Here is a 24,821-nt window from a genome sequence, read left to right as displayed (position 1 = left end):
CGTTGCGCTTCAAAACGCATTACAACTGCTGAGATGAGGTGATTTGCCTGATTACATTTCTGTTCTGTACAAAGCGCATTGTAAACGCGATGTTAACGCATGTGTTAACAATGCGTTACCACATGTATTAACATTGTGTTAACAAATGTAAACAGTAATGTAATCAGGCAAATCACCTCTCCTCAGCGGTTGTAACGCGTATCAAACGCAGGACAAAACGCAACGTGTGCACGCGCCCTGACAGAAACAATTGCCAGATTGTCATACTGTCTGAGTTACCTCATGCAAGATTAGTGAAAATTATAAATGTCAATCACCTCCAGGTTTAGCAGCTCTAGTGCCTCTCATCTCTACCTGACACTGGGTGGCTACTAAAAGTACCAAGAAAAACTGTTTGGCGTCCATTCTTCTTCACTGGCCGCCAAAATACCGTTGGGCTCTGACGCGTATTGGCTCCGCCCCCTCATTATAATAAGGCACGCAGTGGTAACGGCTATCATTGCAGGATGTTTCCCTTCACAACATGGCGGCGCCGTGACATCATCTGTTGCTGTGCGATGTCAAACCTCGTGATGTATAGATTTCGGGGTGCGTCAATTAACAGGACTTCCGACGCCATTGCTGATAAGGGCAAATACTTTCATTCCCTTTTTTTGACTGTTACATGATAGTCTCCCGTTAACTTAACTTTAAACAAAAAAAAGCGCTCATATAACGGTATCGTCTATACATGTATTACGTATAAAGTTATTTCACTATTTATATATGGAGAGTTACCTGGTCTGCCAGTAGTAAAGATGGCGGACTGGTGTGACATGAGCAGCTGCTTTGGTCACATGTCACTCCAGATCATGTGACCGAGGTGCTATAAGCGGGGGGCGGGGCTTCGTGTTTCCCGCCTGTATGTGTGCGGAGGAGATGCAGGGCTGCTCTGTGCGGTGTGTGGAGGGATTATCATGGTGAGTACATCTGCTCCAGGGTCTAATGGAGGGTTCTGGGAGCTGTGTGTAGTATGTGTGGGCGGCTGCAGCCTGCAAGTGTGCTAAGGGGGTGATATGCAAAGAAGCCCGGGCTCCAAGGGGAGCCGCGTGTGACACAGGGGAGGAACACACAGGAGGGGGAGGAGCTGCCCCAGTAACAATGGTAACATTAACATTTATTAACAACCTGAACAGTATGGTATTCACCACAAAACAGATTTATAAAAGATAGTGCCAAGAATTATACAGTGCAGGGAGGTTATACAGTGTGAGGGGGCCATTATACAGTGTGAGGGGGCCATTATACAGTGTGAGGGGGCCATTATACAGTGTGAGGGGGCCATTATACAGTGTGAGGGGGGGCATTATACAGTGTGAGGGGGGGCATTATACAGTGTGAGGGGGGGCATTATACAGTGTGAGGGGGGGCATTATACAGTGCAGGGAGGTTATACAGTGCAGGGAGGTTATACAGTGCAGGGAGGTTATACAGTGTGAGGGGGCATTATACAGTGTGAGGGGGCATTATACAGTGTGAGGGGGCATTATACAGTGTGAGGGGGCATTATACAGTGTGAGGGGGCATTATACAGTGTGAGGGGGCATTATACAGTGTGAGGGGGCATTATACAGTGTGAGGGGGCATTATACAGTGTGAGGGGGCATTATACAGTGTGAGGGGGGGCATTATACAGTGTGAGGGGGGGCATTATACAGTGTGAGGGGGCATTATACAGTGTGAGGGGGCATTATACAGTGTGAGGGGGCCATTATACAGTGTGAGGGGGCATTATACAGTGCAGGGAGGTTATACAGTGTGAGGGGGGCGTTATACAGTGTGAGGGGGGCATTATACAGTGCAGGGAGGTTATACAGTGTGAGGGGGGCATTATACAGTGCAGGGAGGTTATACAGTGTGAGGGGGGCATTATACAGTGCAGGGAGGTTATACAGTGTGAGGGGGGCATTATACAGTGCAGGGAGGTTATACAGTGTGAGGGGGGCATTATACAGTGCAGGGAGGTTATACAGTGTGAGGGGGGCATTATACAGTGCAGGGAGGTTATACAGTGTGAGGGGGGCATTATACAGTGCAGGGAGGTTATACAGTGTGAGGGGGGCATTATACAGTGTGAGGGGGGGCATTATACAGTGCAGGGAGGTTATACAGTGTGAGGGGGGGCATTATACAGTGCAGGGAGGTTATACAGTGTGAGGGGGGGCATTATACAGTGCAGGGAGGTTATACAGTGTGAGGGGGGGCATTATACAGTGCAGGGAGGTTATACAGTGTGAGGGGGGGCATTATACAGTGCAGGGAGGTTATACAGTGTGAGGGGGGGCATTATACACTGCAGGGAGGTTATACAGTGTAAGGGGGGCATTATACAGTGTAGGGAGGTTATACAGTGTGAGGGGGGACATTATACAGTGCAGGGAGGTTATACAGTGTGAGGGGGGGCATTATACAGTGCAGGGAGGTTATACAGTGTGAGGGGGGGGCATTATACACTGCAGGGAGGTTATACAGTGTGAGGGGGGCATTATACAGTGTGAGGGGGGCATTATACAGTGCATGGAGGTTATACAGTGTGAGTGGGGCATTATACAGTGCAGGGAGGTTATACAGTGTGAGGGGGGGGCATTATACAGTGCAGGGAGGTTATACAGTGTGAGGGGGGGCATTATACAGTGCAGGGAGGTTATACAGTGTGAGGGGGGGCATTATACAGTGCAGGGAGGTTATACAGTGTGAGGGGGGGCATTATACAGTGCAGGGAGGTTATACAGTGTGAGGGGGGCATTATACACTGCAGGGAGGTTATACAGTGTGAGGGGGGCATTATACACTGCAGGGAGGTTATACAGTGTGAGGGGGGGCATTATACACTGCAGGGAGGTTATACAGTGTGAGGGGGGGCATTATACACTGCAGGGAGGTTATACAGTGTGAGGGGGGGCATTATACAGTGCAGGGAGGTTATACAGTGTGAGGGGGGCATTATACAGTGCAGGGAGGTTATACAGTGTGAGGGGGGCATTATACAGTGCAGGGAGGTTATACAGTGTGAGGGGGGGCATTATACACTGCAGGGAGGTTATACAGTGTGAGGGGGGGCATTATACACTGCAGGGAGGTTATACAGTGTGAGGGGGGGCATTATACAGTGTGAGGGGGGGCATTATACAGTGTGAGGGGGGGCATTATACAGTGTGAGGGGGGGCATTATACAGTGTGAGGGGGGGCATTATACAGTGTGAGGGGGGGCATTATACAGTGTGAGGGGGGGCATTATACAGTGTGAGGGGGGGCATTATACACTGCAGGGAGGTTATACAGTGTGAGGGGGGGCATTATACACTGCAGGGAGGTTATACAGTGTAGGGAGGTTATACAGTGTGAGGAGGGGCATTATACAGTGTAGGGAGGTTATACAGTGTAGGGAGGTTATACAGTGTAGGGAGGTTATACAGTGTAGGGAGGTTATACAGTGTAGGGAGGTTATACAGTGTGAGGGGGGGCATTATACAGTGTGAGGGGGCATTATACAGTGTGAGGGGGCATTATACAGTGTGAGGGGGGCATTATACAGTGCAGGGAGGTTATACAGTGTGAGGGGGGCATTATACAGTGCAGGGAGGTTATACAGTGTGAGGGGGGCATTATACAGTGCAGGGAGGTTATACAGTGTAAGGGGGGGGCATTATACAGTGCAGGGAGGTTATACAGTGTAAGGGGGGGCATTATACAGTGCAGGGAGGTTATACAGTGTAAGGGGGGCATTATACAGTGCAGGGAGGTTATACAGTGTGAGGGGGGGCATTATACAGTGCAGGGAGGTTATACAGTGTGAGGGGGGCATTATACAGTGCGGGGAGGTTATACAGTGTGAGGGGGGCATTATACAGTGTGAGGGGGGGCATTATACAGTGCAGGGAGGTTATCCAGTGGGAGGGGGGGCATTATACAGTGCGGGGAGGTTATACAGTGTGAGGGGGGGCATTATACAGTGTAGGGAGGTTATACAGTGTGAGGGGGGGCATTATACAGTGTAGGGAGGTTATACAGTGTGAGGGGGGGACATTATACACTGCAGGGAGGTTATACAGTGTAAGGGGGGCATTATACAGTGTAAGGGGGGCATTATACAGTGTAAGGGGGGCATTATACAGTGTAAGGGGGGCATTATACAGTGTAAGGGGGGCATTATACAGTGCAGGGAGGTTATACAGTGTAAGGGGGGCATTATACAGTGTAGGGAGGTTATACAGTGTGAGGGGGGCATTATACACTGCAGGGAGGTTATACAGTGTAAGGGGGGCATTATACAGTGTAGGGAGGTTATACAGTGTGAGGGGGGACATTATACAGTGCAGGGAGGTTATACAGTGTGAGGGGGGCATTATACAGTGCAGGGAGGTTATACAGTGTGAGGGGGGGGCATTATACACTGCAGGGAGGTTATACAGTGTGAGGGGGGCATTATACAGTGTGAGGGGGGCATTATACAGTGCATGGAGGTTATACAGTGTGAGTGGGGCATTATACAGTGCAGGGAGGTTATACAGTGTGAGGGGGGGCATTATACACTGCAGGGAGGTTATACAGTGTGAGGGGGGGCATTATACAGTGTAAGGGGGCATTATACAGTGTAGGGAGGTTATACAGTGTGAGGGGGCATTATACAGTGTGAGGGGGCATTATACAGTGTGAGGGGGCATTATACAGTGTGAGGGGGCATTATACAGTGTGAGGGGGCATTATACAGTGTGAGGGGGCATTATACAGTGTGAGGGGGCATTATACAGTGTGAGGGGGCATTATACAGTGTGAGGGGGCATTATACAGTGTGAGGGGGCCATATACAGTGTGAGGGGGGGCATTATACAGTGTGAGGGGGGGCATTATACAGTGTGAGGGGGGGCATTATACAGTGTGAGGGGGGGCATTATACAGTGTGAGGGGGGCATTATACAGTGTGAGGGGGGGCATTATACAGTGTGAGGGGGGGCGCATTATACAGTGTGAGGGGGGCGCATTATACAGTGTGAGGGGGGGGCATTATACAGTGTGAGGGGGGGCATTATACAGTGTGAGGGGGGGGCATTATACAGTGTGAGGGGGGGCATTATACAGTGTGAGGGGGGGGCATTATACAGTGCAGGGAGGTTATACAGTGCAGGGAGGTTATACAGTGCAGGGAGGTTATACAGTGCAGGGAGGTTATACAGTGGAGGGGGGGCATTATACAGTGTAGGGAGGTTATACAGTGTGAGGGGGGGCATTATACAGTGCAGGGAGGTTATACAGTGTGAGGGGGGCATTATACACTGCAGGGAGGTTATACAGTGTGAGGGGGGCATTATACAGTGCAGGGAGGTTATACAGTGTGAGGGGGGGCATTATACACTGCGGGGAGGTTATACAGTGTAAGGGGGGGCATTATACAGTGCAGGGAGGAAATACAGTGTAAGGGGGGGGCATTATACAGTGCATGGAGGTTATACAGTGTAAGGGGGGGCATTATACAGTGTAAGGGGGCATTATACAGTGTGAGGGGGGCATTATACACTGCAGGGAGGTTATACAGTGTGAGGGGGGCATTATACAGTGTGAGGGGGGGCATTATACAGTGTGAGGGGGGGCATTATACAGTGTGAGGGGGGGCATTATACAGTGTGAGGGGGGGCATTATACAGTGTGAGGGGGGGACATTATACACTGCAGGGAGGTTATACAGTGTAAGGGGGGCATTATACACTGCAGGGAGGTTATACAGTGTAAGGGGGGCATTATACAGTGTAGGGAGGTTATACAGTGTGAGGGGGGGGGCATTATACACTGCAGGGAGGTTATACAGTGTAAGGGGGGCATTATACAGTGTAGGGAGGTTATACAGTGTGAGGGGGGACATTATACAGTGCAGGGAGGTTATACAGTGTGAGGGGGGGCATTATACAGTGCAGGGAGGTTATACAGTGTGAGGGGGGGCATTATACAGTGCAGGGAGGTTATACAGTGTGGGGGGGCATTATACACTGCAGGGAGGATATACAGTGTAAGGGGGGCATTATACAGTGTAGGGAGGTTATACAGTGTGAGGGGGGACATTATACAGTGCAGGGAGGTTATACAGTGTGAGGGGGGGCATTATACAGTGTAGGGAGGTTATACAGTGTGAGGGGGGCATTATACAGTGCAGGGAGGTTATACAGTGTGAGGGGGGCATTATACAGTGTGAGGGGGGCATTATACAGTGCATGGAGGTTATACAGTGTGAGTGGGGCATTATACAGTGCAGGGAGGTTATACAGTGTGAGGGGGGGCATTATACACTGCAGGGAGGTTATACAGTGTGAGGGGGGGCATTATACAGTGTAGGGAGGTATACAGTGTGAGGGGGGCATTATACAGTGTGAGGGGGGCATTATACAGTGTAAGGGGGCATTATACAGTGTGAGGGGGGCATTATACAGTGTGGGGGGGGGGCATTATACAGTGTGGGGGGGGGCATTATACAGTGTGGGGGGGGGCATTATACAGTGTGAGGGGGGGCATTATACAGTGTGAGGGGGGGCATTATACAGTGTGAGGGGGGGGCATTATACAGTGTGAGGGGGGGCATTATACAGTGTGAGGGGGGGGCATTATACAGTGTGAGGGGGGGGCATTATACAGTGTGAGGGGGGGCATTATACAGTGTGAGGGGGGGGCATTATACAGTGTGAGGGGGGGGCATTATACAGTGTGAGGGGGGGCATTATACAGTGTGAGGGGGGGGCATTATACAGTGCAGGGAGGTTATACAGTGCAGGGAGGTTATACAGTGCAGGGAGGTTATACAGTGCAGGGAGGTTATACAGTGCAGGGAGGTTATACAGTGTGAGGGGGGGCATTATACAGTGTAGGGAGGTTATACAGTGTGAGGGGGGGGCATTATACAGTGTAGGGAGGTTATACAGTGTAAGGGGGGCATTATACAGTGCAGGGAGGTTATACAGTGTGAGGGGGGCATTATACACTGCAGGGAGGTTATACAGTGTGAGGGGGGGGCGTTATACAGTGCGAGGGGGGACATTATACACTGCAGGGAGGTTATACAGTGCAAGGGGGGCATTATACAGTGCAGGGAGGTTATACAGTGTAAGGGGGGCATTATACAGTGTAGGGAGGTTATACAGTGTGAGGGGGGGGAATACAGTGCAGGGAGGTTATACAGTGTAAGGGGGGGGCATTATACAGTGTAGGGAGGTTATACAGTGTGAGGGGGGACATTATACAGTGCAGGGAGGTTATACAGTGTGAGGGGGGGCATTATACAGTGCAGGGAGGTTATACAGTGTGAGGGGGGGCATTATACAGTGCAGGGAGGTTATACAGTGTGAGGGGGGGCATTATACAGTGCAGGGAGGTTATACAGTGTGAGGGGGGGGCATTATACACTGCAGGGAGGTTATACAGTGTAAGGGGGGCATTATACAGTGTAGGGAGGTTATACAGTGTGAGGGGGGACATTATACAGTGCAGGGAGGTTATACAGTGTGAGGGGGGCATTATACAGTGCAGGGAGGTTATACAGTGTGAGGGGGGCATTATACAGTGTGAGGGGGGCATTATACAGTGAATGGAGGTTATACAGTGTGAGTGGGGCATTATACAGTGCAGGGAGGTAATACAGTGTGAGGGGGGGCATTATACACTGCAGGGAGGTTATACAGTGTGAGGGGGGGCATTATACAGTGTAAGGGGGCATTATACAGTGTAGGGAGGTTATACAGTGTGAGGGGGCATTATACAGTGTGAGGGGGGGCATTATACAGTGTGAGGGGGGGCATTATACAGTGTGAGGGGGGGCATTATACAGTGTGAGGGGGGCATTATACAGTGTGAGGGGGGGCATTATACAGTGTGAGGGGGGGCATTATACAGTGTGAGGGGGGGCATTATACAGTGTGAGGGGGGGGGCATTATACAGTGTGAGGGGGGGGCATTATACAGTGTGAGGGGGGGGCATTATACAGTGCAGGGAGGTTATACAGTGCAGGGAGGTTATACAGTGCAGGGAGGTTATACAGTGCAGGGAGGTTATACAGTGCAGGGAGGTTATACAGTGTGAGGGGGGGCATTATACAGTGTAGGGAGGTTATACAGTGTGAGGGGGGGCATTATACAGTGTAGGGAGGTTATACAGTGTAAGGGGGGCATTATACAGTGCAGGGAGGTTATACAGTGCAGGGAGGTTATACAGTGTGAGGGGGGGCATTATACAGTGCAGGGAGGTTATACAGTGTGAGGGGGGGCATTATACACTGCAGGGAGGTTATACAGTGTGAGGGGGGGCATTATACAGTGCAGGGAGGTTATACAGTGTGAGGGGGGGCATTATACACTGCGGGGAGGTTATACAGTGTAAGGGGGGGGCATTATACAGTGCAGGGAGGAAATACAGTGTAAGGGGGGGCATTATACAGTGCATGGAGGTTATACAGTGTAAGGGGGGGCGTTATACAGTGTAAGGGGGGCATTATACAGTGTAAGGGGGGCATTATACAGTGTAAGGGGGCATTATACAGTGTGAGGGGGGCATTATACACTGCAGGGAGGTTATACAGTGTGAGGGGGGGCATTATACAGTGTGAGGGGGGGCATTATACAGTGTGAGGGGGGGCATTATACAGTGTGAGGGGGGGCATTATACAGTGTGAGGGGGGGCATTATACAGTGTAGGGAGGTTATACAGTGTGAGGGGGGACATTATACACTGCAGGGAGGTTATACAGTGTAAGGGGGGCATTATACAGTGCAGGGAGGTTATACAGTGTAAGGGGGGCATTATACAGTGCAGGGAGGTTATACAGTGTAAGGGGGGCATTATACAGTGTAGGGAGGTTATACAGTGTGAGGGGGGGGCATTATACACTGCAGGGAGGTTATACAGTGTAAGGGGGGCATTATACAGTGTAGGGAGGTTATACAGTGTGAGGGGGGACATTATACAGTGCAGGGAGGTTATACAGTGTGAGGGGGGGGGCATTATACAGTGCAGGGAGGTTATACAGTGTGAGGGGGGGCATTATACAGTGCAGGGAGGTTATACAGTGTGGGGGGGGGCATTATACACTGCAGGGAGGTTATACAGTGTAAGGGGGGCATTATACAGTGTAGGGAGGTTATACAGTGTGAGGGGGGACATTATACAGTGCAGGGAGGTTATACAGTGTGAGGGGGGGCATTATACAGTGTAGGGAGGTTATACAGTGTGAGGGGGGCATTATACAGTGCAGGGAGGTTATACAGTGTGAGGGGGGCATTATACAGTGTGAGGGGGGCATTATACAGTGCATGGAGGTTATACAGTGTGAGTGGGGCATTATACAGTGCAGGGAGGTTATACAGTGTGAGGGGGGGCATTATACACTGCAGGGAGGTTATACAGTGTGAGGGGGGGCATTATACAGTGTAGGGAGGTTATACAGTGTGAGGGGGGCATTATACAGTGTGAGGGGGGGCATTATACAGTGTGAGGGGGGGCATTATACAGTGTGAGGGGGGGCATTATACAGTGTGAGGGGGGGCATTATACAGTGTGAGGGGGGGCATTATACAGTGTGAGGGGGGGCATTATACAGTGCAGGGAGGTTATACAGTGGAGGGGGGGCATTATACAGTGTGAGGGGGGGCATTATACAGTGTGAGGGGGGGCATTATACAGTGTGAGGGGGGGGCATTATACAGTGTGAGGGGGGGGCATTATACAGTGTGAGGGGGGGGCATTATACAGTGTGAGGGGGGGGGCATTATACAGTGTGAGGGGGGGGCATTATACAGTGTGAGGGGGGGGCATTATACAGTGTGAGGGGGGGGCATTATACAGTGTGAGGGGGGGGCATTATACAGTGTGAGGGGGGGGCATTATACAGTGTGAGGGGGGGGCATTATACAGTGTGAGGGGGGGCATTATACAGTGTGAGGGGGGGGCGTTATACAGTGTGAGGGGGGGGCATTATACAGTGCAGGGAGGTTATACAGTGTGAGGGGGGGCATTATACAGTGCAGGGAGGTTATACAGTGTGAGGGGGGCATTATACAGTGTAGGGAGGTTATACAGTGTAAGGGGGGCATTATACAGTGCAGGGAGGTTATACAGTGCAGGGAGGTTATACAGTGTGAGGGGGGCATTATACACTGCAGGGAGGTTATACAGTGTGAGGGGGGCGTTATACAGTGTGAGGGGGGGCATTATACACTGCGGGGAGGTTATACAGTGTAAGGGGGGGGCATTATACACTGCAGGGAGGAAATACAGTGTAAGGGGGGGGCATTATACAGTGCATGGAGGTTATACAGTGTAAGGGGGGGCATTATGCAGTGTAAGGGGGCATTGTACAGTGTGAGGGGGGGCATTATACACTGCAGGGAGGTTATACAGTGTGAGGGGGGCATTATACAGTGTGAGGGGGGCATTATACAGTGTGAGGGGGGGCATTATACAGTGTGAGGGGGGGCATTATACAGTGTGAGGGGGGGCATTATACAGTGCAGGGAGGTTATACAGTGTGAGGGGGGGGCATTATACAGTGTAGGGAGGTTATACAGTGTGAGGGGGGGCATTATACAGTGTAGGGAGGTTATACAGTGTGAGGGGGCATTATACAGTGCAGGGAGGTTATACAGTGTGAGGGGGGGCATTATACAGTGCAGGGAGGTTATACAGTGTGAGGGCGGGCATTATACAGTGTAGGGAGGTTATACAGTGTGAGGGGGGGCATTATACAGTGCAGGGAGGTTATACAGTGTGAGGGGGGGCATTATACAGTGCAGGGAGGTTATACAGTGTGAGGGGGGGCATTATACAGTGCAGGGAGGTTATACAGTGTGAGGGCGGGCATTATACAGTGTAGGGAGGTTATACAGTGTGAGGGGGGGCATTATACAGTGCAGGGAGGTTATACAGTGTGAGGGGGGGCATTATACAGTGCAGGGAGGTTATACAGTGTGAGGGGGGGCATTATACAGTGCAGGGAGGTTATACAGTGTGAGGGGGGGCATTATACAGTGTAGGGAGGTTATACAGTGTGAGGGGGGCATTATACAGTGCAGGGAGGTTATACAGTGTTAGGGGGGGCATTATACAGTGTGAGGGGGGCATTATACAGTGTGAGGGGGGCATTATACAGTGTAGGGAGGTTATACAGTGTGAGGGGGGGCATTATACAGTGTAGGGAGGTTATACAGTGTGAGGGCGGGCATTATACAGTGTAGGGAGGTTATACAGTGTGAGGGGGCATTATACAGTGCAGGGAGGTTATACAGTGTGAGGGGGGGCATTATACAGTGCAGGGAGGTTATACAGTGTGAGGGGGGGGCATTATACAGTGCAGGGAGGTTATACAGTGTGAGGGGGGGCATTATACAGTGCAGGGAGGTTATACAGTGTGAGGGGGGGCATTATACAGTGCAGGGAGGTTATACAGTGTGAGGGGGGGCATTATACAGTGTGAGGGGGGGCATTATACAGTGTGAGGGGGGGCATTATACAGTGTGAGGGGGGGCATTATACAGTGTGAGGGGGGGCATTATACAGTGTGAGGGGGGGCATTATACAGTGCAGGGAGGTTATACAGTGTAAGGGGGGGCATTATACAGTGCAGGGAGGTTATACAGTGTGAGGGGGGGCATTATACAGTGCAGGGAGGTTATACAGTGTGAGGGGGGGGCATTATACAGTGCAGGGAGGTTATACAGTGTGAGGGGGGGGCATTATACAGTGCAGGGAGGTTATACAGTGTGAGGGGGGGCATTATACAGTGTAGGGAGGTTATACAGTGTGAGGGGGGGCGTTATACAGTGTGAGGGGGGGCGTTATACAGTGTGAGGGGGGGCGTTATACAGTGTGAGGGGGGGCGTTATACAGTGTGAGGGGGGGCATTATACAGTGCAGGGAGGTTATACAGTGTGAGGGGGGGCATTATACAGTGTAGGGAGGTTATACAGTGTGAGGGGGGGCATTATACAGTGCAGGGAGGTTATACAGTGTAAGGGGGGGCATTATACAGTGTGAGGGGGCATTATACAGTGTAAGGGGGGGGGCATTATACAGTGCGAGGGGTAAAGCTGTTTTAATACAAACCATAGTACTGTGCAAGCAAACACACTGACACTACATTCATACATTATACATGTGACTAAACATGCACACAATGTTCACATATAGATCAGGCATCACACCTACATACACACTGCGCAAAAACACAAACATACATACTTTTTCAGTGTTTTTGATGGGCACTGACTGCAGGGCTGAGTACCGTAGTAGCTGGTCCAGGCCGACATGTGCTCCCCTCCGCCTCCAGGTCCCACTGAGTTTAGCAGCTACGCAGGAGGGGGAGGAGCTGCCCCAGTAACACAGAGGAAGGGGAGGAGCTGCCCCAGTAACGCAGAGGAGGGGGAGGAGCTGCCCCAGTAACGCAGAGGAGGGGGAGGAGCTGCCCCAGTAACGCAGAGGAGGGGGAGGAGCTGCCCCAGTAACGCAGAGGAGGGGGAGGAGCTGCCCCAGTAACGCAGAGGAGGGGGAGGAGCTGCCCCAGTAACGCAGAGGAGGGGGAGGAGCTGCCCCAGTAACGCAGAGGAGGGGGAGGAGCTGCCCCAGTAACGCAGAGGAGGGGGAGGAGCTGCCCCAGTAACGCAGAGGAGGGGGAGGAGCTGCCCCAGTAACGCAGAGGAGGGGGAGGAGCTGCCCCAGTAACGCAGAGGAGGGGGAGGAGCTGCCCCAGTAACGCAGAGGAGGGGGAGGAGCTGCCCCAGTAACGCAGAGGAGGGGGAGGAGCTGCCCCAGTAACGCAGAGGAGGGGGAGGAGCTGCCCCAGTAACGCAGAGGAGGGGGAGGAGCTGCCCCAGTAACGCAGAGGAGGGGGAGGAGCTGCCCCAGTAACGCAGAGGAGGGGGAGGAGCTGCCCCAGTAACGCAGAGGAGGGGGAGGAGCTGCCCCAGTAACGCAGAGGAGGGGGAGGAGCTGCCCCAGTAACGCAGAGGAGGGGGAGGAGCTGCCCCAGTAACGCAGAGGAGGGGGAGGAGCTGCCCCAGTAACGCAGAGGAGGGGGAGGAGCTGCCCCAGTAACGCAGAGGAGGGGGAGGAGCTGCCCCAGTAACGCAGAGGAGGGGGAGGAGCTGCCCCAGTAACGCAGAGGAGGGGGAGGAGCTGCCCCAGTAACGCAGAGGAGGGGGAGGAGCTGCCCCAGTAACGCAGAGGAGGGGGAGGAGCTGCCCCAGTAACGCAGAGGAGGGGGAGGAGCTGCCCCAGTAACGCAGAGGAGGGGGAGGAGCTGCCCCAGTAACGCAGAGGAGGGGGAGGAGCTGCCCCAGTAACGCAGAGGAGGGGGAGGAGCTGCCCCAGTAACGCAGAGGAGGGGGAGGAGCTGCCCCAGTAACGCAGAGGAGGGGGAGGAGCTGCCCCAGTAACGCAGAGGAGGGGGAGGAGCTGCCCCAGTAACGCAGAGGAGGGGGAGGAGCTGCCCCAGTAACGCAGAGGAGGGGGAGGAGCTGCCCCAGTAACGCAGAGGAGGGGGAGGAGCTGCCCCAGTAACGCAGAGGAGGGGGAGGAGCTGCCCCAGTAACGCAGAGGAGGGGGAGGAGCTGCCCCAGTAACGCAGAGGAGGGGGAGGAGCTGCCCCAGTAACGCAGAGGAGGGGGAGGAGCTGCCCCAGTAACGCAGAGGAGGGGGAGGAGCTGCCCCAGTAACGCAGAGGAGGGGGAGGAGCTGCCCCAGTAACGCAGAGGAGGGGGAGGAGCTGCCCCAGTAACGCAGAGGAGGGGGAGGAGCTGCCCCAGTAACGCAGAGGAGGGGGAGGAGCTGCCCCAGTAACTCAGAGGAGGGGGAGGAGCTGCCCCAGTAACGCAGAGGAGGGGGAGGAGCTGCCCCAGTAACGCGGGGGAGGGGGAGGAGCTGCCCCAGTAACGCGGGGGAGGGGGAGGAGCTGCCCCAGTAACGCGGGGGAGGGGGAGGAGCTGCCCCAGTAACGCGGGGGAGGGGGAGGAGCTGCCCCAGTAACGCGGGGGAGGGGGAGGAGCTGCCCCAGTAACGCGGGGGAGGGGGAGGAGCTGCCCCAGTAACGCGGGGGAGGGGGAGGAGCTGCCCCAGTAACGCGGGGGAGGGGGAGGAGCTGCCCCAGTAACGCGGGGGAGGGGGAGGAGCTGCCCCAGTAACGCGGGGGAGGGGGAGGAGCTGCCCCAGTAACGCGGGGGAGGGGGAGGGGCTGCCCCAGTAACGCGGGGGAGGGGGAGGGGCTGCCCCAGTAACGCGGGGGAGGGGGAGGGGCTGCCCCAGTAACGCGGGGGAGGGGGAGGGGCTGCCCCAGTAACGCGGGGGAGGGGGAGGGGCTGCCCCAGTAACGCGGGGGAGGGGGAGGGGCTGCCCCAGTAACGCGGGGGAGGGGGAGGGGCTGCCCCAGTAACGCGGGGGAGGGGGAGGGGCTGCCCCAGTAACGCGGGGGAGGGGGAGGGGCTGCCCCAGTAACGCGGGGGAGGGGGAGGGGCTGCCCCAGTAACGCGGGGGAGGGGGAGGGGCTGCCCCAGTAACGCGGGGGAGGGGGAGGGGCTGCCCCAGTAACGCGGGGGAGGGGGAGGGGCTGCCCCAGTAACGCGGGGGAGGGGGAGGGGCTGCCCCAGTAACGCGGGGGAGGGGGAGGGGCTGCCCCAGTAACGCGGGGGAGGGGGAGGGGCTGCCCCAGTAACGCGGGGGAGGGGGAGGGGCTGCCCCAGTAACGCGGGGGAGGGGGAGGGGCTGCCCCAGTAACGCGGGGGAGGGGGAGGGGCTGCCCCAGTAACGCGGGGGAGGGGGAGGGGCTGCCCCAGTAACGCGGGGGAGGGGGAGGGGCTGCCCCAGTAACGCGGGGGAGGGGGAGGGGCTGCCCCAGTAACGCGGGGGAGGGGGAGGGGCTGCCCCAGTAACGCGGGGGAGGGGCTGCCCCAGTAACGCGGGGGAGGGGCTGCCCCAGTAACGCGGGGGAGGGGCTGCCCCAGTAACGCGGGGGAGGGGCTGCCCCAGTAACACAGGTAATATTGTATGTTTTCTTTTAGATTCTATTCTGTATTGGATCCTGAATGGAGCCCGTGTCATCGGAGAAGATCACAGCAACATGGACTGGGTTTTGAGAGCAAAACCTGTTTGAAAGGATAGAGGGTAGTAATCTGATTGGTGGGAATCAAATGCTGGGACCCCCACTAATAACTGGTTTGCCATTCTCAAATACGAATGGAGCAGCAGGTCAAGTATGTGTCCTGCTGCTGCTTCATTCATTGCCTTTGTGTGCCAGGTGGCCTGGTTATCTCTGGCACTGTCATTGAGGTTCAGGAGAGTGCTGGAAATACCCAAGTGCTGTGCTCGCCAGTTTCCAGAACTCCAATGGCAGAACACAGGGTTCACCTAGTGCTCCATCAATTAGATCTACATTCTTGTGATCAGTGGAGGTCCCAGAAGTCCCACCTGTCCGATTGCTATTCCCTATCCTGTGGAAAAGATCCTATACTTACCCCTCCCCTGCATTCTACTTGTGCGTGCACCTTCTGGTCTTTGTTTGCAAACAGAGGCTGCAGCAGGGATGTCATGTCCGCTGTAGCCTTCTATTCCTCTGCCAAACACCAGGAGTAGAGCGTGCCAGTCACGTGTCATCATCATGATGTCACTGCTGCAGGCAGGAGGATGCTCTGCTACTATTGGGTAGATATTCCTATGTTGTGGACAAAATGTACAGGCAATGTTTTTTATAAAATAATAAAAACTTCTTAAAATCACTTTTCTCCTGATTAATTTCATGTGTTATGATATAGAAAATAAAGAAAAACCACAGAACCAAAGTTGTAGGACTGTTCAGTTTTGTTTTTGCAAAGATGATCCTTAAAGGGGTTGTCTGACTATAAAAAAAAAAAATCCCTTTATTTTTCCTCCATCACTCCCCTGTTCCAATGCTGTATCAGGCGCTGAGACCGGAAGCGTGCCAGGCTGCAGGGAGTGGAGCGGCCGTGCCCCTGTAAATATATAGGTACAGCCAACCTGTAAAGTTTCTTAAATAGTCTGACAACCCCTTTAATATGGTTACTTTCAAATAGTTTTATGACTTGTAGAAGATTACTTTCTGTCTGTATAATGCTGCGGTTCCCAACCTTTTTATAACATGGGGCCAGCTGCACCCAAAAAAAAAAATCTCCAGGTACTTTCAGGTTTCCTCTGCCAAAATTGTGTGCTCCGAAATTAGCTCCTACCTAATTCCAACCCATGTAGTGCCCAATTTCCTGCAGCCCCTATCATAAGATGCCCTTTCTATAATGCAGCTCCCTCATTATAGTGCCCCCATTTCTGTAGTACCCAGTTTCTGTAACCCCCTCCTTTTTTGCACGGTTTTCTTTGGTCTGTCTTTATAAGAAGGGGTCTACAGAAAATCCCGCACTCCCCACATATAATGTCCCCCTGTATTTGGCCTTTCCTCATTTGTGGACCTAAAACCCACCCAACCTTCTATTCAATGTGAGAGAAAATATATATTATACTCTTGTCTTTTTTATGTCTCACTTTTTCTGTGGCCAGAGTCTAGCTCTGAGGTTGCGTTCACACTTGGCGTTTTGGATGCGTCTGAACGCATGCGTTTTTAAATGTTACAATGCGTTTGACTGTGGAAGCGTATTTCTTCAAGATGTTTTACCCACTGCTTACACTTCCAGCAATAAAAATACAGCTTGTAACATTTAAAAACGCAAGCGTCCCGACTCATCCATAACACCACGTGTGACTGCACCCTGAAACAAGCAGAGGCAATGTGATGATTGTCTACATTTGCAAAGAAGGAGAGATTAATATTACACCTCCTGCTTTCGTAGAGGGGGGAAAGGTGCGTGTCAGGATTTATTTTTACATAGTTCTTTAGTGGTTGGGGACCATTGATCTAATTAAACTCCTTAGGAGGAGATCAGGCACCTAGTAGACTTGGGAAGCCGCAGGCTGGGTTGGCTCTAGGCACATCGGAGCGGCCTCGGGGGTGGCCGGTGGAGGCTCGGGGGTGGCCGGTGGAGGCTATGGGGCGGCCTCGGGGGCAACGGCCGCCTCGGGGGCTCTGGAGCAGCACTGGGAAGCTGCGGAGACACTGGGATCAGACAGGAGGGGCGAAGTAGCCGAACTTGAGGGGGTTCAAACCTGGACTGGATTTTTCTCAGGAACTTGGTATGGGTAACCATGTCTGGGTCACCACTATCACATATAGGAGTCCAGCACCTCTCCAGTGATCAAAGAAAGAACACATGCCAACTTAGTGCGTTCGGGGGTGGAATGGGAGGACGTAAGTTTGATGTACAACGAGCATTGGACAACAAAACTCCTGCAAAAATTGGAGTTGCCATCAAATTTGTTAGGCATCAAAAAATCTGGTCCAGAGTCTGCTGCCAAAAAACAAGGCTGGGGGACAGAAACAAAAGGAGGAGTCACAGGAGCCTGCTGCTGGGAGGCAATAATCCGCAGGGTGGCAGGGAGTTTGTCCAAGAGTTCTTTTTGCACATAAATCTCTTGGGATTGCTGGGTAATAGTGCTGGGAAGGTCACCCTGGAGCTGGTACGGATCCTTGACACTGTCCATGACTTTTGCAGAGATCATGTCCATGGCATGATCAACAAGGAGGGGACGGAAGAAAACAGCAACTACAACCTCCCCCACGATCACAGACCCGGTCACAGGTGAGTGGGATCAAGTTGTAAATATTTCTTCAGTAACGTTGACTCCAATTGAAATGACAGTTCTCAGTAAGGGCCTAAGCTTTTGTCCCACGGTACCTCTGAATACATTTGATCTTGAAGAGGATTTACAGAGATTTTTTAGATCTATTCGATTAAAGACACATTTCGCAGACGGCCATATGACAGAGACATCCCCTGCACTCAGTTCAAATATTACGATCGATAAGCTAGGACTATATAACAAAAGTACGTTCAATCCTCCATCTCATTATCATCCTGTGGAGACTTATGTCACATTGGTCAATAATGACATCCAAAAGATAATCACTGATACTAAGAAAAAGAAACTTAAATATCATTCTAACCTCTCCCCTCTAGAACGCCAAGCTCTAACCTCCTTACAGCAGAATGAAAATGTAATTATAAAACCAGCGGATAAAGGGGGAGCCATTGTAATAATGGATAAAAGTGATTATGTAAAGGAAATTTTGTCACAGCTAAATGATACTTCAACATACAAAAAACTCAATAAGGATCCTACTCCCTGTATAGCTAAGGTAATTCATGATCTTATCTCTAAATATTTGGCTCCCATCCATTTTGGTCACATGGGACGTGTGCAGTCTTTATACTTCCATTACTCATAACAAGGGGATCGATGCTGTCAAACGTCTACTAGAATTGAATCAATTTACGGGACATACAAAAGAACTGATCCTGGAATTTCTTCACACAATTTTACATAATAATTTATTTTTGTTTGGAGACCAATTTTTCTTACAGATCCAAGGGACGGCGATGGGGTCGAATGTAGCCCCCCCCTACGCGAACACTTATATGGCTTTTTTCGAAAATGATTACATATATCCAAATACTCTTTTCCAACAAAATTCCAGATACTGGCGCCGCTATATCGTCGACGTGTTCTGCGTATGGGGGGGGCTCCCTAGACTCCCTACAGGCCTTCCATCAATATTTGAACTCTATCACACCGGAACTTCAATTTACTTTACATTTTGACACTATCAAAATGAACTTTCTTAATACTCTAATATTACTGGATGCGCAAGGACACATCTCAGTTGATCTTTACGTTAAACCAACGGACCGAAATACATTGCTACATTATAATAGCTCTCACTCGATTCAAACGAAAAAATCTCTTCCCTTTTCACAATATAATCGTGTAAATAGGATTGTGAGTAACTCTGAGACAAAAACCATAAGACTTACTGAGATGACCACTAAATTCCAGAAACGAGGATATCCTCCAAAACTGTTACAAGAATCTTGCGACAAACTTACTTCACATACAACCTCCATATCTTCACGGAAAACTGAAACGACAAAACGAATACCATTTGTACATCATTTCCACCAAACTTCTCCTTTAATATCCAGAATTATCAAGCAACATTGGCCCCTACTGAAAAAAGCTTACCCACAGATACCAGAATTTCAAAGACCCCCCATGATATGTCATAAAAGAACAAAAAATTTACGAGACAAATTAGTAAAAGCCGACATAGGCAGCTTTTCTAAGAAAACCAGACAAACATTTTTTTCCTCCCCAAAGAAAGGAACATTTCCATGTTTAAATTGTAGTCAGTGCTCCTCAGTAATCCGCGGAGAATTCTTCTGTCATCCTAGAACGGGACAACAATACGCCATTTCCGACTACTTCACATGTAATTCACGCTACGTAATATATTTATTAAAATGCCTGTGCGGCCTACTCTACGTAGGAGAGACCACCACTCCCATTAAGGATCGAGTGAGCAAACATAAATCTACCATAAGAATGAATCAAAATCTACTTCCGGTTCCAGCACATTTTAACCTCCATCAACATCATCCTTCACAACTAAGATTCCAAGTAATTGAGACAGTGGAGATACCAAGAAGAGGGGGCAATAGAACAAAACTTCTACGCCACAGAGAATCATATTGGATTCATACATTGCAAACCATTGAGCCACTAGGCTTGAATCGAGCCTATGATCGGACATTTACATAAAATGTATTTTTCTAGAATCTGTATATGACATATGTTTAAATAATATACTTTTCTCTTTTCAGAAAAAATAGAAATATTGAAATAAGTTCCTTCCCTACTACTTCAATCCGGATGATAGAATATCAATCTTCCTATTCCAATTTCTCTTTTTCCATAAATTACAATTATGTGACTTCCATCTTATACATAAAAATGTTATTTCATCCAGATGAATTTAAACATAGATCTACTGTTTTATACTTTCTCTATGATATTTTGCCATGCATTTAGCGTTAATAACATTATATATATCCTTTGTACAACCTTTAGATAAGATTATGTATATTTATATATAGAACAATGTAATGATCCTTCCTAATTTTTTGTTTATTATTAATCTTCCAGAATAAGATCACACTTGACAAAGGTCGAGATGACCGAAACGTCGTACTAATTGTTGATCTACTTATGTTTTGAAAATGTTATGATACAAAACTACTTCATGGTGAAGGCTGATTACTATGAATTCTTTCACTACAAATAAAAATTAATTAAGCAAAGAAAAACCCATTGTGTGTGCCGAAAATTCATCTACCTTACATGTCCATGGCCGGATCTTACTGTCACAGTCTATGGGAATAGTCAGTGGACCACCGCGGGGGGATAACAATACTAGCCGCAACCCGGGAGCGGAGTGTAAGTGATCTCCTGGTCTTCGCCAGAGCCCGCCACAAAGCAGGATGGTCTTGCTGTGACGGGGAGTCACCAGGTCGCTCTGCGGGTGCGACTAGGCCCGCGGTGGCAGCCAAGGTAGGGACACAGGGACCACGGGAAGGCAGGACCACGGATGGCTACTGGATTACTGGACCGCCACAGGACACCAGAACCGCCATGGAACACAGGAATCACAGAATACACAGAGGCGTCTGGAAACGCTCAGGAACACAGAGGGCTTTCTCTTCAGTAACAGGACATGAAGAACTGGCAGGGAATGCTGGGAGTCGCCGGGCTATATAGCAGAGCCTTGATGCCAGCACCAATAAGGAGGACGCTGGCCCTTTAAATTTCTGAAGAGCTGGGCGCGCGCGGCCTCGGAGGAAGCCGGCGTGAGAACCGGACGTGATCAACATGCATTCCGGAGCCAGGTGAGGTCAGTATGGACCTGGGGGAGTGGGGACCGCGGGACACAGAATAGTGACACCCGTGACAACATGGAAAGCAACCTTTTCTGGTGTAACCAAAAAGTCCCCGTTGTGTAGTATGTTGTCTTGAACCTACATCGGCTTTTACTATCCGATCCCTTAAGTTTATTTCGTCTATAGGAGAATAGTGGGTATCCCCCATCACGAAATTTTTGTGCCATCATGTCAAAACTCTTTTCTACTTCTGTCATCTGACTTGTGATTCTAGTGACTTGCAAAAATTGTCTATAAGACAAATTTTTTTTATCATGGATCTCGGATGACCGCTGTCATAACGAAGTAAATTCTGTGGGTTTGACATGGATTTTAGTGGAAAAACAACCGTCGTTCAAACCTACATTTACATCCAAAAATTGAAGTTCTGTTTTGGACTTAACCATAGTGAATTGCAAGTTAGGATCAAAGGAATTTAAATAGTGCAGTGGTGGCGAACCTATGGCACCGGTGCCAGAGGCGGCACTCGGAGCCATTTCTGTGGGCACTCACCCCAGGACAGAGTTCACCAAATAGGGCCAAATCTTCCTGCAGTCCCAGGCAACTAAAGAGATGCCGCTCTCAGCGCTATTTTAAAGCGACACTTCATTGGCTGTTTGGAACTGTGGGAAAAGTGAGAAGGTGTGGACTGGGCTGCATTACCTTTGGTGGTCATCCTGCTGGATCCACCATTCTTCCTCTCAAGACCTGGAGAGAGTCTACAATGAGAGTCTGAATTGGCACTCCTTCTTTCAGCTGTATTGGTGGCCTCAGGGGCCGATACGATTGAAAGATGTGGAAGAACAGGTAGCAATAAGTTACTGCTTAAAATGCCGAGTTGGCACTTCACTGTAAATAAGTGGATTTTGTTTGTAGTTTGGGCACTCGGTCTCCAAAAGGTTTGCAATCACTGAAATAGTGTAAAAAAAAGTTTAGATCACCCTCCGCCCCTGTCCAAATGAGGAAGACGTCGTCGATGTATCTCCACCATCTCAATACATTAGAGAAATGATGGGACCCATAGATGACGTCTTCCTCAAATATTTCTAATCTACTTTTCTAGACAAAATAAACTTTAGATTTAGATATCGCTAATGCTATTGTCTTATTTTTGACATATGTAGACATCCAGGAGCCTGTAACCCCATGCCTATTGTTTGAGATAATTACATTAGACTCTGCACATTTCCAGATTTAGTTTCATTGCAGCTTATATATTCAGATACATACACACGTAGATGCCATAGGTTCGCCACAACTGCTCTAGTCAATAGGTTTTCCCATTTGTTTCGGTGTAATGTCCAGAGAGATGCATAGTCTGGTTCAAATAACAGTATGCGTGTGTATATATAACAATCTGTTTCGGTTTAATTCATGTACCGCTGCTTATATGCTGGTCATCGTATACTCAAGTATATACAGTAATGTGAAAGTGTTATGCTATGTAATTTTTTTCAAATTAAAAATTCCTTTTTAACCCCTTAGCGCTCCGCGCCGTAGCTGTACTGCGCAGCTTCCGACGATTAGCGCTCAGCGCAGTACAGCTACGGCGCGAGCGCATAGGATTTTAGAATTGTCACCACGTCTCGCGACGTGGTGACATCGGGACGAGATTTGGGTGACAGAGGCAGGAGGAGTTCCTGTCTCCGTCACCCGACCAATCAAATCGGTCCCGCCCGCCGATCGCCGTGATTGGCCAGTCAAACCTGACTGGCCAATTACAGCGATTTTGGGCTAAAAAACGTGGTTTTAGCCCCTTCCTCTTCCTCCAGCGGCACCATTTTGGTTTGGTATCGCTGGAGAGAGGAGAGAGCGTTACTGTGTGCACCAAAATACACTTTTACACTATAAATAGTGTTCTGATCCTTATCTGATCCCTATTGTTCCCTACAAATTCCCATCCCTATCTGTTTTTTCCTGTGTCCTGTGTGTTCCCTGTGTGATCGCCTTGTGTGATCCCACGTGTCTTCCGTTTTTCCCTGTCTGTCCCTTCTGAACCCAAACGCACTTTTCAGTGCGCTGTGTTAGCGTTGTTCTGCACTGGACGCACTTTTCAGTGCGCCGTGTGAATAGCGCTGCACAGAATCTTTAGCAGTCTTAGCGGTAGTTAGTTTGTCTTAGGGCAAGCTAGGTGCATTTGTAGCGCCTTTTTGCGCGGTGCACATAGGTTTTTTTTCGGTGCCTGGTAATATTTTTTTCCAGAGCGCCCGTACGTAGCTACTTTTTGTGTGTGCCATCTGTGCGGCTGGTCCGTGTGGTTTGGTGTGCATTATCTTTTTTTTTGTGTGCTATCTGTGCGGCTTGTCCGTGTAGTTTAGTGCGCATTATTTTTTTTGTGTGCTATCTGTGCGGCTTGTCCGTGTAGTTTAGTGCGCATTATTTTTTGTGTGCTATCTGTGCGGCTTGTCCGTGTAGTTTAGTGCGCATTATTTTTTTTGTGTGCTATCTGTGCGGCTTCTCCGTGTAGTTTAGTGCGCATTATTTTTTTTTGTGTGCTATCTGCGCGGCTTGTCCGTGTAGTTTAGTGCGCATTATTTTTGGTGTGCCATCTGTGCGGCTGGTCCGTGTGGTTTGGTGTGCATTATCTTTTTTTTTTTTGTGTGCTATCTGTGCGGCTGGTCCGTGTAGTTTAGTGCGCATTATTTTTTTTGTGTGCTATCTGTGCGGCTTGTCCGTGTAGTTTAGTGCGCATTATTTTTGGTGTGTGCCATCTGTGCGGCTTGTCCGTGTAGTTTGGTGCGCATTATCTTTTTTTTTTTTGTGTGCTATCTGTGCGGCTTGTCCGTGTAGTTTAGTGCACATTATTTTTTGTGTGTGCCATCTGTGCGGCTTGTCCGTGTAGTTTGGTGTGCATTATCTTTTTTTTTTTTTTGTGTGCTATCTGTGCGGCTTGTCCGTGTAGTTTAGTGCGCATTATTTTTGGTGTGTGCCATCTGTGCGGCTTGTCCGTGTAGTTTGGTGTGCATTATATTTTTTTTTTTGTGTGCCTGCTAGACGGTTTATCCGTGTAGTTTGGTGCACATTATCTAATTTTTCTAGTTCTCTATTTTTTTTGTGTGCAATGTCTCAGAAGACGTACACCGTGTTGGAGGCATATAACATGCTTGCCTCTGACACCGAGTCAGCTAGTGGGGATGATGGTCCCTTTTACCTATCATCATCCTCCTGCTCATCTTCCAGTGACCTGGAAGGACCCCCAAGAAGGCGCCGTAGGGTTCCAGGGACTTCTGCAGGAGAAGTGCCTGGGACTTCTGCAGGAGAAGTGCCTGGGACTTCTGCAGGAGAAGTGCCTGGGACTTCTGCAGGAGAAGTTTCTGGGACTTCTGCAGGAGAAGCGTCTGGGGCTTCCACTGACCCCACATGGGTAGCCCCAGATAATTATACCCCTCAGGTCCCTGACTTTTTGGGCCATCCTGGAATTAACTTTGACACGACAGGGCTCAGAGCTGTGGACTTTTTAAAGTTTTTTTTTGATGAGGAGCTGTTGAATTTAATTGTAGTCCAGACCAATCTCTATGCTGCACAACATATTGCCCAAAACCCCACGTCCTTTTATGCACAACCCTACAGGTGGACCCCTGTCACTGCAGCAGAGATGCACAAGTATTGGGGCATAATACTCCTTATGGGGATAGTAAAGAAGCCTTCAATCAGGGACTACTGGAGCACAGACATTCTGTACCACACCCCCATGTTCCGCATGGCAATGAGCAGGATGCGCTTTGAAGCCATCCATAAGTTTTTGCACTACACTGACAACACACAGTGCCCACCCAGAGGTGACCCCAGTTATGATCGGTTATTTAAGGTCAGGCCCATATTAGATCATTTTAGTGCCAAGTTTGCCCAGGCATATACCCCCGCAAAACATGTAAGCATAGACGAGTCCCTAGTACAATTCAAAGGGAGACTTCACTTCCGCCAGTACCTGCCCAATAAGAGGGCAAGGTATG

The 24,821-nt window shown here is 50.4% G+C and overlaps 2 long non-coding RNA genes across 2 annotated transcripts in view; one reads left to right on the top strand and one right to left on the bottom strand.

Annotated features, from left to right (window-relative positions):
- LOC140078083 (uncharacterized) overlaps positions 1-24,821 on the bottom strand; it is a 932,690-nt gene that overhangs the window by 803,256 nt on the left and 104,613 nt on the right. The window lies entirely within an intron of this gene.
- On the top strand, positions 784-15,771 carry LOC140077138 (uncharacterized). The gene is made up of 2 exons (XR_011849715.1): positions 784-959; positions 15,058-15,771. It is a non-coding gene; the product is annotated as an uncharacterized lncRNA (long non-coding RNA).

The sequence above is a fragment of the Engystomops pustulosus genome, chromosome 9 (genome assembly GCF_040894005.1).
Source record: "Engystomops pustulosus chromosome 9, aEngPut4.maternal, whole genome shotgun sequence".
Classification (NCBI taxonomy): domain Eukaryota; kingdom Metazoa; phylum Chordata; class Amphibia; order Anura; family Leptodactylidae; genus Engystomops; species Engystomops pustulosus.
Note: the sequence above shows the minus strand (reverse complement) of the source record. Positions and strands in the feature narration are given on the sequence as shown.